Genomic DNA, 18,272 nt, shown 5'->3' with positions numbered 1-18,272 from the left:
TTCTTTAGTTATGTTAGGAACCTGGGTGGCAACTCCCAGATATGTTCAGAGTTGATCCAAAATGACAAAAAATACACTGAACCCACAGATATTGCCAACATCCTGGCAGACAGATTCAGTGCAAACTTCTCCCTCCCCTCCCCCCCAAAAGAGCAAATAACTATCCCAGCAGAGTGCAGCTTCCCTAACATCTCAGATGCTCAGGTGAAAGTGCCCCTCTCCAAAGCAAAAAACACAGCATCAATGGGACCTGATGGTGTCCCGGGTTGCGTCCTACATAAACTCCAAGAAGAGCTAAACCCTCACGTAAAGCTGCTGTTCAATCTCAGCCTTACCACAGGATATGTACCCAAAGAATGGCATACAGCGACAGTAGTCTCACTCCACAAAGGTGGTGCCTCTACAGACCCTGGAAACTATCGCCCCCATAAGCCTGACTAGCCTGGTCTGCAAAGCTATGGAAAGGATCATCATGGAACTCATAAACAAAGACATTGGAGACCTACAGACACTGGATCCTACCCAATTCAGCTTTGTTAAGGGCAGATCCTGCCTCTTGAACCTGGTCGACTTCTTTGAAACAGTCAGTCACCAAGGCCATCGATGATGGGAAGGTAGTCCACACAGCCTACCTGGACCTCGCAAAAGCTTTCGACACAATACCCCACTCAGGCATCATAGATAAGCTCTCCAGCTTAAATATAAACCCCTATGTCATAAGATGGGTTGCAAACTGGCTCAAGGACAGAACCCACATGGCCAGAATTGCTGGAGCCATGTCAGACTTAAAACCAGTTACAAGTGGCATCCCACAAGGCTCAGTCCTGGGACCTCTCTTGTTCGGTATATATTTTTCTGAGGTACAGGCTAACACGGGAGGGCTGTGGCTGACCAAGTTCGCAGACGATTGCAAATTGGGCGCCATAATTGACTCTCCAGCTGACACAAGCATCCTCCAAAAGGGTCTCACAGAGATGGATAACTGGTGCCAGAGCCATGGCCTAAAGCTAAATGCCAAAAAGTGTATAGTCATAACCTTTGGCAAAAACAAAGTACCCACAAATTACCACATAGGTGGTAATCCATTAAGTATGGAAGAAGTAATTAGGGACCTGGGGACCCAAGTTGATAGTAATCTCTCCTTTGACAACCACATTGCCAAAGTGGTTAGAAAAACTTTCTATATAGCCCACCTTATCATGAAAGGATTCACATCTAGATCAAGGGAGGTCATAGTCCCCCTTTATTCATCCCTCATAAGGCCCATAATAGAATACAATGCCCCATTTGGGATGTACCTTACCCGACACCTGCAGCAACTAGAAAGACTCCAAAAGTACCTCACAAAGAGGATCAAGGGACTCAAACAGATGCCATATGCTGCTCGGTTAAAGAAACTCCAGCTCTACTCTGTAGCATACTGCCTACTTAGAGGTGATCTATGCCTGACGTATAAAGCCACGTCAAATCAGGACTTAATGGACATGCTCCACCTCAGAAAATCCAAATCCCTTAGAGCTATGCGCTCGAGGGACTTGAACCTCAGCACAGAAATAAATAGGACATGCTGGAGGGACAGATTCATAACCCAGAGGCTTCCTTCACTCTGGAATAGAATCCTAGTCCATGTTAGGCAGAGCCCCTCACTGTCTCTCTTCAAGAGGAATCTTGACGAGTGGATGGGAGATCGTAGGTTTACCCCGGGGATTACTTCTGTGTCACTACTAGACAGAGGCACAGTAAACTAACCTAAAAAAAGGTACAGTAAACTCAATTCAATGGGTGGCAATAGCCAAAACACACTCTGGCTAGGCTTGTAAATGCCCTAGGGCAGATAGCCTAGTATGAACCTATGAACCTATAGAATCAGATGCCATGTATTCTACATTTGTGGTATTATTTAAGATTTTTTTTTTTTTTTTTACTGTCTCCTTCATGTATCATTCCTGCTGACCATCACTTGCCTGGTGTTGCCTGAAATGCCTCTGCTTTAAACATCCATGGTACTACCTTCTGAAGCTGTGCTGCTGTACAGGTTAGTAGGCTGGGAAGGGGAAGAGGAAACGTTGAGTAACACAGCGGTATCACACGGATGTTTTGGATTTTGCTACATGTTTACACCATTTGAAACATGATGCTTTTAATTTGCATTTAATGTGTTGTTATTGTTGCCCATTGTTGAAAAAATGAGTAGATATTCGAAAAAACATGTATATCAATGTCATAGTTTCACTGTTATACAGCCTCATGAGGTAATATTAACTAATAGGCAATGACTGCAAAAGGAGTTAAATTTAACACCGTAATTCTCATTTCTGGCTCCTTTAAATGCACTGTAATCTTGCAGTATTTCTACCCCCTATTCTTGGATTGATGTGAGAGCCATGAGGTTTTATTACCCATTTAGGACTCCTTGAGAATACTTCAGAATGCCAAAATAAATGAATGAGGACCTAGTGACATTGACTTGTTCTCAGGGCAAAAGAAATGCATTTTTGACTAAACTGGGAGAAAAGTAGGTTCATAGGTAGGTACTAGGCTATCTGCCCAAGGGCATTTATAAGCCTAGCCAGAATGTGTTGGCTTTTGCCGCCCTTTTAGATTAGTTTCCTGAGCCTCTGTCCAGCAGGGCCACTGAAGTGATCCCAGGGGTAAATTTACGATTTTCCATCCACTCGTCAAGATTTCTCTTGAAGAGAGTCAGTGAGTGGCTTTGCCTAACATAGATTGGGATTCTATTCCAGAGCGTGGGAAGTCTCTGGGACAGGAATCTATCCCTCCAGCATGTCCTGTTTATTGCTGTGCTGAGGTTTAAATCCTTAGAACGTGTGGCTCTAAGAGATTTGGTTTTCTTGAGGTGGAGCATGTCCATTAATTCCAGGTTAGACATGGCCTTGCACGTCAGGCAGACATCACCTCTGAGTGGGTGGTAAGCAACCAAGTAGAGCTGGAGTTTCTTTAGTCGAGCTGCATAGGGCATCCGTTTGAGGCCCACGATCCTCTTGGTGAGGTACTTCTGTGTAGAAATCCACAAAAGGTCTGACACAAATTATGATGGAAACAAGAAATTGATTTAATCATTTACGACTTAAAGCATTATTGAGTGTATAGAAATGATCACAGCATAACAGTTGGGGGTATACAAACTGACAATAGGAATAGAATGTCAAAGGGAGGTAAGATGGCAGCCATCCTGTGGACACCGTGTCAGCGTGGCTCTGATGAAAATGGCAGGGACACGGCAATTAAGTCAGTCAACTAAGCTCCAAAATGACTTTAAAGGTTAGCTAAACCATTCAATAAAGAGAAGTCTTTAAAAACGGTCAAAAAACCCCCCAGCAAATAGATAACAATGTAGAAACTTACTTCCCAGATGCACGTCCTATGCAATGGAGTGCAAAATCTAGGAGCCATATATTACCGAGAGGACTATCAGGATGGCAAATGAAACTAATACCATGGACTTACAGATATCTAAAGGTAAACTTTATGCTATATCCACTCCAGAAAAGGAAATCATTTACAAATGACTGAGCACTACCAAACAGGAAGGCCAAAATAGCATAAGTAAACCAAAAACAGAACATTTCCTGGACTTGGAAGACTTCAAAATAGCTTTGCAGTCATTACAATTAGTGATTCAACAACTATCAGACTAACTGCAACCTTTTGGTAATACGATGAACCATATAGCAGGCAGACTGGTTAAGGTGAATACCAGAGGGGGCGATATTGTCAGTCAGACTGAATGTTGTGAGGTACAATGGATTATAAGGCTAGGAGCTGACAGAAGTCCAGGACTCAATGGAGTGGTACCTTTAAAACCTGTTCTTAGGAGGCATAGACCTGTGACTTAGATGATTAGATCTTGATGCTCACTGACTTATTGATTTTTAAATACTTTTAAAAAGGTTTTTGTTTGTTTTGTTGTATATGTCTAATGAAGGGTGCATCCTGAAAGGGCTTGCATTTTACATTAAAAGTTCTATGTTTTTATTATAGCCTGGTGGCCCATGAAGACTTTTTTGCTGTGCTTTTGCAAGGTTTTGCTTACATGGACCTTTAGTGCCTCTACTTGCAATTTTTGTTTCTTCTTTGATATACAATGGGCTGCAGCTATGGCCCAGATTAGGGGCATACATATTAATAAAGCAACTTATGATTAAAAAAAAAAGAAACTCTATAGATCAAAGGAAGGAATACTGAAGAGAAAAAAAAAATCAGTGATCTTGAAGAGGAACTTCCTAGGAATTATAGCTCTACTAGAGAAAACAAAATAAATAAATGATATTCAGAAAGAACTTTACCTACTTTTTACTGAGCAAATATTATTCAGTGAAATAAAAATGGTGGCTAGATACCCTGAATGGACACAAGTTCCATCCAAAATACCAACAACAATGATAAATGCTAACAAAGCCTCTCCGTTAATAACCAAAATCATTTATCAAAAATAAGTCTTATAACTCAAATACTGAGATTATTCAGAATTTTTGAACAAATCTATTCTCAAACATATGGAGAGCAAAACTTATCATGTACTTCTCAAGAAAAAGATCAATTTCGAAATAAGAAATTTTCCCCAAACTTAACCAAAGTCAGCAGTATCTTCTTATAGCTCCTTTTACCTTACAGGAAATACTATACATAATAAGCAATCTTAAGGCAGGCAAAGCCCCTAGACCTGATGGCTATACAGCAGCTTTTTATAAAACTTTTAGTCAAAAAATTTCAAAATTCCTGTTGCGTCTATTCAATTCCAATAAAGAAAATGGCATAGCAGTCCTGTATTTAAAAAATTCTAAAACAATCTTTATTCCAAAGGAAAATACTGACACTAAAAACCAACAAAACTATAGATTGATTTCCCTTATAAACTTAGACATGAAAATATTTGCCTTATTATTGGCAGACAAATTAACAATGTTACTTCTTCTTCTTTCGGCTTTTCCTGGTTAGGGGTCACCACAGTGGATCACCTGTCCACTCATGATTGGCAGTGGAGTTTTACGGTGCCGGGTTGCCAGCCCGGTGCCCAACCTTCCATGGAAGGCACACATGCACTCATGCCTAGGGCCAATTTAGTGTCCAGTCCACCTACAGCATGTCTTTGAGAAGTGGGAGGAAACTGGAGCAACCAGAGGAAACCCACGCGATCGAACTGGAGAACCTCTTGCTGTGAGGTGACAACACTAACCGATGTACCACCGTGGCCACCCTAGATTAAAACCGTTACTACTGAGTATAATTTCACCTAACCAATCAGGTTTTCATCAGGGTAGACAAACCTGTGACCACACGTTAAATTTGAACACCCTAATTTCTCTATCTAGTCAAATTAACTATTCAATATTCACACTTGCTCTTGATGCTTCCAAAGCTTTTGATAGACTCAACATAGATTTTCTTTTTTCAATAATGCAGCATTTTCATCTGATGCATACTTTTATTAACTGAATTAAAATTCTTTATGTAAATGCACACGTCTTTACATATTAACAAAGTTACTTCTCCTCCAATAAAAAGTATTAATGGAACAAGACAAGGTTGCCCATTATCCCTATATTTTATTTATTTCTTTATAAATATTTGCAGTTTCTTAACCGGGAAAGTCCACTGGGTCAGAATGAGACCGTTTTCAATGGAAGCCTGGGGAGAAAAGCTCCATATATAATTATTATGAAGCTAATATCAACAAAGTTAACAAGTACAATAACATTTTCAAAAACTACAAAAACACAGTAATATGGAAGACAGAATAATAACATTTGAGGAAGGTGCTGTAACAAAGTATTGAATGAAATTAAAACATAAGTATTTTGGAGTACAAAAGTATAATTTGGAGTGCAGGCATTTATATGCTCAAAGTTTCATGAGGTGAGATGTAGGAAGAATTAGAAGAGGAGAGTTGAACAGTGAAAGGTGAATAGGTTGAGTTTTGAGAAAGGAAAAAGGGAGAGTGAGTGGAAATGAAATGAAGAGAGTCACTAGGGTGAGTTATGAGTAAGGAAAAAAGGGACAGGGAGTGGAAATAACTTGAAGGGAGTCAATAGGCTGAGTTATGAGAAAGGAAAAAGGGGAGAGGGAGTGGAAATGATATAGAGGGGGGTCAGGTGGGTTGAGAGCATGAGGATTCCCAGTGAGAAGAGAGATGGGAATGGAGAATGGAGCATGGTCTTAAAGGCATAGTGGTTTGGGGTGATTCGAATGTAGGGGGGAGTGAATTCCACAGATGAGCAAGGGAGAAAGACAGAAGAAATTGTCCAGGTGAGTGTAAGGGTTTGTACACTTTGAAAAGGTTCTGGTTACTGGACCTGAGTAATCTGTCAGGATGATGCAAGTTGAGTAAGGAGGAGAGGGAAGGTCTGAAAATGATTTGTGAGCAGTTAGCAGCTGAATGTAAGAGAGATAGTGAGGGAATTACAGCCAGTTCATGGAGTAGAGTGCATCACAGGGGCGATAGGAGGATTTTGTCCCAGTAGCAGACTTAGAGATTTTATTGTAGCAGGATGACAGTTTTGACTTTAGGGTGGATTGAAGGTTGGTGAGAAGAGGAGCTCCATACAAGAGAGACGGGATGAGGTAGGAAACAGACAGCATATGTTTGGAAGAGGGAGTGATGATATAGCATTCCCAGCTTTTGGTGTGTTTTCTTAAAGCTTGTTTGTATATGAATGTCAGACTTTAAATGTTCATCAATGATAACACCTAAATATTTTGTATGGGAGACAATTTCAATGGGAATCTTATTCTGACTGACTATGGAGAAGGAATTTTTATCTATAGAGGTGTTCTTAGATGGGGTAAAGATCATGATCATGATTTTGGTTTTGGATACATTGAGAGCAAGGTGATTATTCAGCATCCAAGGCTTGGTACAAGAGAAGGCATCTTGTGTTAGTTGCTTGAGTTTGGGGAGGGATTGAGCATAGAAAATTATGTTGGAATCGTACACATATTGGACTTGTTTGGTATTAAGAATGCACTGATGAAAATTAATAAAGATGTTAAAAAGTAAGGGACCCAGTATAGAGCCTTGCGGAACTCCTTTTGGATTGTGAAGGAAGGAAGAGGTACTATTGTTCCAATTGATGACTTGTTGTCTAGTAGAAAGGTAACTGGAAAACCAGTTATTAGTGGAGGGGAGAGATTGAGAAGCAGCAGTTTGGACGAGAGAAGTTTGTGGGAAACAGTATCAAAAGCCTTTGATAAGTCCAGGAGAAGGATAGAAATAATGTTGCCAGAGTTGCGGGCACGGCTGATGATGTCAAGGAAGGTGAGAAGGGCAGTGGTAGTACTGTGTCCAGATTTAAATCCATGTTGAGTTGGAAAAGAAGTTGATTGTCTAGGAGATAGGGAAGGTGTTGCAAGTGCATGCATTTTTAAGGACGTTTGAGATAGGGGACAGGATGGCTATAAGACGGAAGTTGGAAATTTCAGTACTCTTTTGTGGAGGGGAATGATGAATGCTTTCTTCCAGAGGAGAGGCACATAGGATTCTTGGACTGAACAGTTGATAAGTATGGTGATGGGAATGCCATCTGCAGCTAGCTTGAGAAAGTAAGATGAAAGGTTGTCTGAGGCATGAGAGCATGGTTTTAGTTTTAGTAGAAGATTTTTAATGGTGTGTAGAGAGACAGGTTGTATGGTAAATGGGGGAGATGAGTAGTGTTGATGTCAGTGGGACTAGAGTTGAAGGTGTGGGTATTTATTTAATACTTATATAGAACCCCTTTTTCTTCTTATAGTTCAAAGAACTTTTTACTATCTTCCTATAATAAACAATATAAAGCTTACACTAACAGCCTTTGCTGATAACTTAAACATTTACTTTTCTTTACTGAATACCAATCTACCAAAAACTCAGCATTCTATTGAAACACTTTCAACATTTTCTAATTACAAACTTAACACGAATAAATAATCTATTATCCTTTAAACCCAAACTATAATTTAATTAATTTTACAGAGTCTGGAATTAAGTTAAATGACACTTTGAAATATTTGGGTATATTTTTTTTTATCATGACCAAAAATGTTTTACGAGATCAACTTAACAAAACTTTGGACAACAATTGAACAAGATATCCTCAGATGGAATAAATTAAAATTCCCTTTGTCAAAGGTGGTTATTATCAAAATGAATATACTATCTAGACTACTGTTTCAATTTAATGCAACTAATATAATACCTAAATATTTTTTCAAAACATTAAATGTAAATATTTCTGTATATCTGTGGGAACCCAATTCAATTTGAATTAGTTCTAAAAAATTGATTTATCCCAAAAAGATTGGTGGCTTGGGTATCCCAGATTTTAAACTCTATTATGCGAGAATAAATGCTAGTACAATTATAGCAATTTCTAATTATTGTCCAACTAAAACAATACGGTGCCCTAGTTGGGTAAAAATATTATAATCTAGTAATGGGTTCCAAAATTAACCCTAAGGCCCTACCATTCCTCAGTAAAGAAAATATGGGTAGAATCAAATTAAATAATGCCTAAAATATAACTATCTTGCAAAATATAATTGAATCACTAAATCTAACAAATCCTTTTAACGTTTTCCAACCACTCCACCTCAATCCAAATCTTAAATTAAATAATTCTGTTAAACCTGAAGAATTACCCATTAATCAGAGAAATGAAGTTATTAGATTTTTAAGTATTCTAAAAACCTTTTTACTAACAATTTCAAACTGCATTAAACCTTCCTAAAAACTATCTAGTTATACTAAAACAGATTAAAGAAATGACATCAACCCTATCAGAAGATTCAAACACAGACAATAACAACATATATCTTTGTTAGGTGTTATGGAATATGTTTACACTTAAAAAGAAAATGTTAACAAATACATATAAATCAATCACAGCTATTAAACATCGAGATAATATACTCAGACTATTGGTCCAAAATGCAACCTGCAATTCACAACAACCAAAATTTCAATCAATTCAGCTTTCTTTGAAACAAATCCCTTCTAAAAACTTGTGTATACCCAGTTCATGATAGTTCATGCTTATTTAACTTCTGTCAGACTCAATATTCAACATCTTCTCCAAACTGTTTATACTGTGAAGACCAAAGAGCTTACAATTTGCATATATTTTGGAGCTGTAAATGTCCATATAAGTTATGGTGCTCACTAAGGGCCAGACTAAAAAAAAATGAGGTATAAAAAGACTGCTGTGTCTGGGGAGTTTGCTATTTTACACATTCCCCTTATGGGACTAATTAAACAAAAGCTACATATCTCAATTACCTTTTTTCATTGAAGAAGCTATATATCTCACAAAACTGGCTTGAAAGATCACATGCATATGCTGATTAAACATAGAATGGCTCATAATAATAGTTTGCAACCAAAGCAAATGCTCTTATTACCCACAGATTTAAAAATACTTTTTGACCACATACTCCGATAATTTCAACATAACACATGTACATGTTAAGCTGAGTTACACAATGTTAGTATATGTTTTACAAAAAGAATTTTGCTAGACTGCAGATGTAGATCAGAGTGTAAATGCTTTTCCTTTTACTTTAGGCCATGGGTTCAAGTCACATTTTGTTTGTATAGTGTCACATCATTAGTAAGTGTGGCTCAGGCTGGCCTTAACCATATTCCATTATACTAAGCGTACAGCAGTTAACTCAGGTTATGCTTTACCTGCGTTCTTTTACTATATTTGTACTTTTTGCTCTTTCCCACCTTCTGTCTTGCTACTCTTTCCATTATATACCTGTATTTGTGTTTTTATTCTGTTTCTCTCCAATTGTTTTACATTTATATGCAGCAGCATCCAGACCAGCACCTCTGTAACGTCCAGCTCTGTCAGGCCACCACTAGTGGAAAGTACACTGATACTAATGTCATTAATGTCCCCAGCTACCACTGTCATCTCCAAAATCGCCACTGGCTATGCTCTGAAAGGTGCTGTTATAGCGCCAGTGGGTGGCAGTGACAGAAGAGGTGACACATATGTCACTCTGCAGCAGCTGGAGGAAATAGAGGGTGAAGTCTTATTGACAGGTGGCTGAATGACGAAATTGTCTACTTTCCTCTGGCAATCATTGAGTTGCTTCCCTGTCCCCCACTTCTTTTAAAAGCAGAGCCAGGACTTAGTGGCAAGGAAGCCAGTGGTGGTAACAAAGCTCCCAGTGAGTCACAGATGCAGGGAGTGGAGCTGAGCATCCCATCCTATCCCCTGTCCCAGCATTTCCCTCACTTTTGTGAAGATTCTCCCTCAACCCTGTTTTTTTTCCAATCCTCCCCATCACTATTGCTTTTCCTCCCAGAGTCTGATGTCTCCTTTTTGATTGTGTTCCCCGTCTCTTGTTATGTCAGCACCTCCATTGTCAGTCTTGTTTGCCTCTTTATGTTCTTGTGTGGCCCTGCTACCTACACTAATCCTCTTACCTTTCTCTTAGCTCCTTTATTATCTTCCCCAAATTAACTTCTCTTTATATATAATATGGTCACATGATCTACACAAAAAATTCCCTCTTTGCCCACCTCCAATTTGCTCGTTCCCCATTTTTTTCAACTTATGTTATACTCTCGCTTTGCTTACCCTTTTTTCACTTTCCTGTATTGCAATTTCCAACCTTTGGTCAAAAACAGATCAGCACACATGCTTCATGGCCATTTAAGGCTGCAACGTAAGATCTTCTTTTTCTCACTATTGTTCACAAGGGACCATGCAGACCATGACTGGAGCACAAGCATGACTAATGAGCAACGCAGTTGCTTCAAGTTTCGTGTAGCAGCAAAGAAGTTCATAGGTGATTACTAAGCTAAAGATCCCAGGGGGCCTTTTTAAACCTAGCTATACTTTTCAAAGTGAGAATTAAACTCTGTACCTTCTGTCTGTGAGGTAAACACCGTAATCATTATGTCAACCTCACCAAAGACTTAAGCCCTGAACCTTGTGCCTGCAACATAGACACCTTAACCATTCGGCCAATTCCCCAACACCAAAGTTCTATATGCTCCTCCCACTGTCCCTGCTGTAGGCATATGAGGACTATTTAATTAGCTGTAGTCCTTATATTCTTCCTCCAAATATTCATTCTTAATGAGCATTGGGCTTCATCATGCAACCAAGGTAAACAACTGTGGTTGACTGGTACCTTACCGAATATCTTTCTGAATCCCAGCTAATGAGTCAGAGCACCTGGGGTAGGTCCTGGGAAGTCAACTGCAGTAACATTGTGGCTGAAAATGTGAAAGTAAAAATATACTACCATACTTTCAAACTCCAAGAATTAAAAATCATAGCACTGACAACTCTAAGTCAAAGCAGAGTAAAAGAGGAGCATATTCTTATTTTTCACAAGAGAAGTTCCACCTCTACTAGACCCTACATAGTTGGGTCTATATTATATGCTCGAAGTCTGAAAACTTTGAATCTCATATGATCGACTCCATATGAGCGATGTTTTCAAACATCAAACATATAATATAAAAAAAAAAATAAAAATAAAGAAACCTACCTGAATGCTCTAGGCAAGGTCCCCTGCACCCCCTACAGTCCCTCTACTTAAATATACCAACTCCGAGATCGCACTACATTGAAGTGAAGGGAAATATTCCCTATGGCAATTTCCATTGAAACGTCCGATGTTTGAAACCTTCACTCATATAATGTCGATCATATGAGATTCGAAGTTTTCAAACTTCGAACTTATAATATAGACCCATATAGTTAGTGATAGGGAATCTTTGTAAATACGTTTTTTTCTTTATTTAATAATCATGTCCCCATAATAAGGTTTAACCTTATGATTAAAATCTGTAAATCTAGGAGGAATAAGGCTAAATTTGACAGACAAAATAATAACACGATACCTAAATCATAGTATTTGAGCTGCATGCATACCACATCCATAATACATCCACAGATATTAGTGGCTTACTGCAAGGTTTATAATAAGGCTTGCTCTATTGCAATGCATTTATGGCAAGCACTACTAACAATATGGGATGGAATGTATATATCTTTGGTGAAGACAGAAACACCTCTATAGCAAGGCTGCTTTAAGTTCACATAGTGGGTTGCAAAAGTAAAAATAAAATGGATTACACAAGGTGAAAGAGTGATCCAGATTGCTGGAGCTAAGATTTAATGTGAAGAAGCTCCCAGGACAAAGTACAGGATGGAAAAAGGCATGCAATGGGGTTGAAATTAAAAAGAAAACTCCAAATTATAATTATAGTTACTTGAAAGAGAAGACAAGAGTTTGCTACTGAGTGTCCATCTCGGTGAATGCTTACAGAGATATGAGGGATATGGAAAACAAAGCACTAATAAATGAACATGCTTTTGGCTGGGAAGATGCATATCAATATAAATTGCTTTATTCTGAGCTGCAGCAGCAAGGAAACCTTTGATATTTTATATTCTTCACTGGTCTGCATAACATGTAAGGCTGTGATTTAGCACTTGTTTGGAACTCTTAGAACCAAATTGCAGACAGTAACCATAAACATAAAAGCTGTAACCAGTAATTCTGAGAGGCAAAAACAGATTTTTATTTAGTTTTTATTTTATTTTACATTTGTTGACCAGGATAGTCCGACTGGATGCATGTCCATTTTCAGCGGAGGCCCGGGGAGAAAAGCTCCAAGGGTAAGCAGATACAGCATTACATAATACCAGCATTACATATTGCAAACAGACTATTTACAGAGATTACATAAGTAAGCAAGTTAAACAAGTTCCACAGGTTACAGTTAATCCTGAGCACAAGTCAGGATTAAATTAAATTACACAGTAAACTGGTTAACAGGTTTTTACACATTCTAGAGAGAGTTAGCCAGGCTTGATACATTGACATAGCCAGTTAAGTGACAAATGTTGTTTGAGTCTAGTTTTAAATTGACTTAAGGTGGAAAAGTAAGGGAATATCAGCTGGAAGAGAGTTCCAGGATCTACTTACAGAGTTTGCAAATACCTTGAAGCAAATATCGAGTAGCAAGGTATTTAAATTACAAATAAGAGAAACTTGGCTCAGCCAGTCTAGATATTTGTCTACCTATTAAATAAGGTGTAGCTCATATTACTAAACAGCTCATTAATTAGTTTCATGCTATATACAAATTGGCTAATGTTTGCCTAGAGAACATAAGCTCAAAATCTCACAAGTATGGACAGCACATAACAGAAATGTCTAGGGTCAGCATAATAGAATACATACTACCCCTACACCTGAAAGGGGACTGAAACTCCTGATAGAGATGCAGTTGCCACTGGGGATCCTAAATATTTTAAAGTCCTGTCCAAGTCCAACCTAATGCTAAGATGACTGTGATCAACTCCGAGTAGCAGGTTGGTAAGGTCAGACCTATTTATGACATGCTACACATTCCAATGTAAGAACTTTTCCTTACTACATAAAATTAATGGAAGAAACATATCATCAATATACTGAAGGTACACAAGAAACACTTATTACCTTACAGCTAAAATATTGTCTTCCCCCATAGTGCCTTTTTTTTAGACAATGCCAAACCGAAAGTACTTCTGACATAGCAAATCAAAACCAAGAAAATTTAAAGGTGCTGTATTACTGCTCAATGCTGAAAGCCTAAACAAAAAACTCCACTAGCTAGAAGCTCTCTTTACCCTAGAGAATGCTGATATCTGTGCGGTCAAATGCATGGTTTAAAGCTGTGGAGAGCACACCAACAGTGCAAAGTTATAATGCCTTCCACACATTTAGGGCAGCTACTTCACAGGCAGGGATTAAAGGTGGAGGTGTATCCATTTACATCAAAAATAAATATACTTCAAGGCTGGTCAAACAGGAGAATGCACTTGAGTTGCTCCATGTTCAAACAACCATAGGTAAAATCCAGTATGACTTCCTTGCAAGTTATAGGTCCCCCTCTATGACCCACAAAATCCATACCATGTATTTTAACTTATTAGAAACACTAACCATCCAACCCAATACCATTATTCATGGGTGAATTTAATTACCTCACTATTAAATGGGAATCCTATATGACACCAAACACACAGGCATAAAGATTCCTGGATTTTGTAAACACAAACTCCCTGGACCAGATAGTCAATACACTAACCAGGGGTACAACCATACTGGATCTGGTCCTCACTAATATGGGACAGTGCTGCACACCTCCTACTGTAATGCCTTCCCTGGTAAGGTCAGATCACAAAATGGTCTCCGATGAAGTAAAAATAAAACCTAGACCACCAGCTAAACCAAGAATATTCAGGAACTATTCTAAGGCTAACCTCCTGCTATTAAGTGAGAATCTGCCAAAATTTCAGGCCCGCAAAAATCCTGTGAACATTTCTGTCTATGTAGAACTGTTCACAGAGGCCCGGTACAAGCATGTTAATAGCTGCATAGAGGCAACTGTACACACCAGGAAGAAGTACAGAACTAACTCAAAAAATAAGCCACCCTGGAGGAATCACAAAATCAATCGGCTATATAACAAGAGGAACAAAATCATGGCAAAAATTAGGAGGTGCAGCACCCAGCAGGATAAAAGCACTCTTATCAAACTAAACAAACAAATCGGAGAACAAAAAGTCTACCAAAGCCATATTTGAAGTAAGTTTGGCCTCCCAGGCCAAGGACAACCAAAAAGCATTATTTAGGTATGTGCGCAACCTTAAAAGCAATACACAATTGTGTGCAGAGCTCATTGTGAATTGAGCCACCTATACTGAGCCAGAAGATATAGCAAGCCTCCGGGCTGATAAATTCAGCTCCTCTCTCTGCCTCAACCTTCCCTGAAGAAATAGCATCAAATATAACTCCCCATACTATCACTAGGGAACAGGTCCTTAATGCTCTCTCTAAGACCAAGAACACTGCATCAATGAGCCCAGACAATATCTCAGGATGCCTTCTAAATAGCATGAAACATGACCTATCAGGGCCTCTGGAATTACTATTTAGCTGTAGCCTCCAAAAAGGCTTTGTGCCTTATGAATGCAGAAAGGCAAAAGTCATCCCTCTGCACAAAGATGGGCAATCTACAGTCCCTGAAAACTACAGACCCATAAGTCTCACAAGTCTTATATGTAAACCCATGGAATGAATTATCATGGAGATGACCAATAGAGATATAGTAAACCTCCAGACACTGGACCCAACCCAGTTTGGTTTCGTCAAGGGCAGATCATGTATACTCAAATTGGTGGACATCTTTGAGAAGGTCACCAAAGCAATGGATGAGGGCAAAATCGTTCACACTGCCTACCTTGACCTGGCTATGCCATTTGACACAATACCACACTTGGCCATTGTTGATAAACTCAAGAGGTTAGGTACAAACCCGTATATCACCCAGTGGATAGATAACTGGCTCACAGACAGGATCCAGGAAGTTAAAATTGGGGAGTCCACCTCTAGAAAGAGGCCAGTCACATGTACAGTCCCTCAGGGATCAGTCCTTGGACCGCTCTTTTTTGGCATTTACTTCTCAGAAGTCAAGGCCTCTGGCTGACTAAATTTGCAGATGATTGCAAATTAAGAGCTGTCACTGAATCTCACACTGACACAAATGCTCTCCAGGAGGGGCTGACACAAACAAACAACTGGTGTCAGAGCCATGGACTAAAGCTAAATGCCAAGAAATGCATAATAGTATCCTTTGAGAAGTCATCCATCCCTAAACAGATAAAAAAAATAAGGTATGCCATCTAAGTCCAGAGAAGTCATTGTTCTACTGTATTTGGCATTTATCAGACCTATCACTGAGTACAATGTCCCCTCAGGCATATCCAACAATTGGAACGTCCACAGAGGTTCCTCACTAAAAGAATGCAGATTGCCTCAAAGCCCTATCCTTGTATTATGTCTCCTACAGGCTTTTGACAAGAGATCTATGCCTAGCAAATAGGGCATTCTCAGACCCCACTCTGATGAACCTCCTACATATTCACAAAACAAACAGCACCAGAATTACCCAGTCTAAAGACTTAAACCTTTCCTGTGATATAAATAGGATCTGCTGGAGGGATAGGTATGTATCACCAGAGACTACCCTGTCTATGGAACAGGCTCCCCATTCATGTGAAGCAGAGTTCCTCCGTAATCCAATTCAAGTGCAACTTGGACAGTTGGATGGGAAATTTGAAATTCATCCCCAATTTGGCACCTATGTGCCTATTTGCTATGGACACACGTGACCTGCAAATGGTTCATCTCCTAGGCCCATGCTTACACTTAGAGGCTATCAGAACTTGTCAGAGATTTGGGATGCATGGCTAGGCTTAAAAAGGCCCTTGTGGTCGTTAGCCTAGTAAACACCTATGAACCTATAAAAACTACAAGAAAGATCCAACACCAAGCTACAGTCTTCATGTATAGTACCTTAAACCTCCTGTGGGCTCATGGTTTATAACCAAATGACCCCTTAAGAACATACCAGTGTTTCAGCTACATGGCGTATGAATGTGAAGGAATTTTAATTTTTAAGTCTTTATGAGTACATTCAGCCATTAAACCAATCTGTTATTTGGGACTGTTTAAGAACTTTCTTATTTCCTGTAGTCTGGCAATCACTGCAGAGGATTAAAGCTATGACATGTTAAGAAGCTACCTCCTGTTATAACAGAGTTTCATTCCCCCAGACTTCAGCTGCCTATCATGTGACCTTAAACAAGTCACTTCACTGAACGGTAATTTTGAAAACTGGGGTAGACTTTTCAAGCTGTATTCTACAAAACATGTTTAGTAACTACCTATGTAAATATTAGACAGCCTGCTTCTCAAATGACAGTTAACATCAAAACAATCAAGCAGGTCCTTGCCACAACCTTGTTACAAAAGATGTAGCAAAAAAGAAAGGGAAGCTTAAGCTTAGCTCAAAGCTGGGCTGAGAACTTCAAGTCTATGTTAAAATGTCTAAAACAGATGATGTTTTGGCCAAAAAAAGGGACAGGAAGAATACCACGCAGAGCTGGCAAACTCCATCAAGGTTTTGCTGGTAATAACTTTTAAATGACATAAGACACATCACTGAAAGTTGCCATGGGCATATCAAACAAGTTAGTCATTAGAAATAGAGTTACTGCAATCATGTATAAACCCTCACAGCTGTAGGGTTGGTGTCATTCTTACTTAATCACCTAAATTTATTGCAAAAATGATGTACTTCACTTTGAGAGAACTGGTGTGTGTTTTCTGTACTGTGCTCTTCTTACAAGTTTTACATCACTTGGTTAATAGCAGAACTAGTACATTAATTAACACCTCTGTCCTGCTCAGCATCCGTGCAGTATTGCCTCACTTCACTCCACAAGTATGTATTTCTCTGTAAACATTCCACAATGTAGTCTCCCCGTTCTGATTAGTTGTATTTTGCATATATTTTTTAAAATGATTTTAATGTATTGTCAACTAATACTGTCCATATGCATTTTAAATGACTGCTTATGATATAAGTTTTGAACTCAGATATACTACAATGTGCTTCTTTGTGGAATTTTGTTTGCAAGATCTCCAGTGAAAACTAATTCCCAAATGGGCAATTCATTTAACAAAAGAAATGATAGGCTCATAGGTACTTATTAAGCTATTGATCTGTAAGGATCTTATGATGCATAGCCTTACACTGACCTAGTAGTTTTATTAACCCTTATATTTTGTGTATGAATAACCTGGAGGTGGCAGAATAGATATGTCAGGACATCTACTTGTCACTCTTATCCATGAGGGACATGGGTGCAGTGGTGAATTTACTGTTTTCTATTCTGTCATCCAAATCATGTTTGAGTAAAATAAGAGAAGTACTTTACTTTGTATGAAGTGGAAGATGGCATTCTCTGCGATACTTACTTGTTTTTTATTTGTTGACCAGGTATCTATGCTACTGGCCTCTTTTCAGGGCAAACCCCAAATGGCATTTCTATTACTAATTTGCCCTGGTGTCAGGAATTACCCTTACTCTTTTTGATAAGTGCCACGGGATCTTTTACATCCATCTGAGTTACCACTAACATAAGCAGACGGGTCCTTGGTTGAACATCTCATCATAAGGATGACACACTCAGGAGTGCAGCACCCTCTAATGCTGCAGTGCCTTGTCAGCAATCCATTTACCAGGTGTGGGAAAAGAACCCACAACCTTCGGCACCACAGGCAAGTTTGCTACCTCTTGCACAACTAACATATATACAGTTTGAATTTGTTTTTCCACTTTTTTTTACAACATTGATAAACTATGAAATTTGACTACTACACACGACATTATATCAGTTACGTACGTTTTTATG

At 38.9% G+C, this 18,272-nt stretch overlaps 1 protein-coding gene across 1 annotated transcript in view; it reads right to left on the bottom strand.

Annotated features, from left to right (window-relative positions):
* VIPR1 (vasoactive intestinal peptide receptor 1) overlaps window positions 1–18,272 on the bottom strand; it is a 2,416,152-nt gene that overhangs the window by 1,252,291 nt on the left and 1,145,589 nt on the right. The gene's annotated exons all lie outside the window — the stretch shown is intronic.

Source organism: Protopterus annectens, chromosome 3.part0 (genome assembly GCF_019279795.1).
Source record: "Protopterus annectens isolate FY-2018-M chromosome 3.part0, PAN1.0, whole genome shotgun sequence".
NCBI classification, from domain to species: domain Eukaryota; kingdom Metazoa; phylum Chordata; order Ceratodontiformes; family Protopteridae; genus Protopterus; species Protopterus annectens.
The sequence above is the reverse complement of the archived record's forward strand: the minus strand, read 5'-3'. Positions and strand labels throughout refer to the sequence as shown.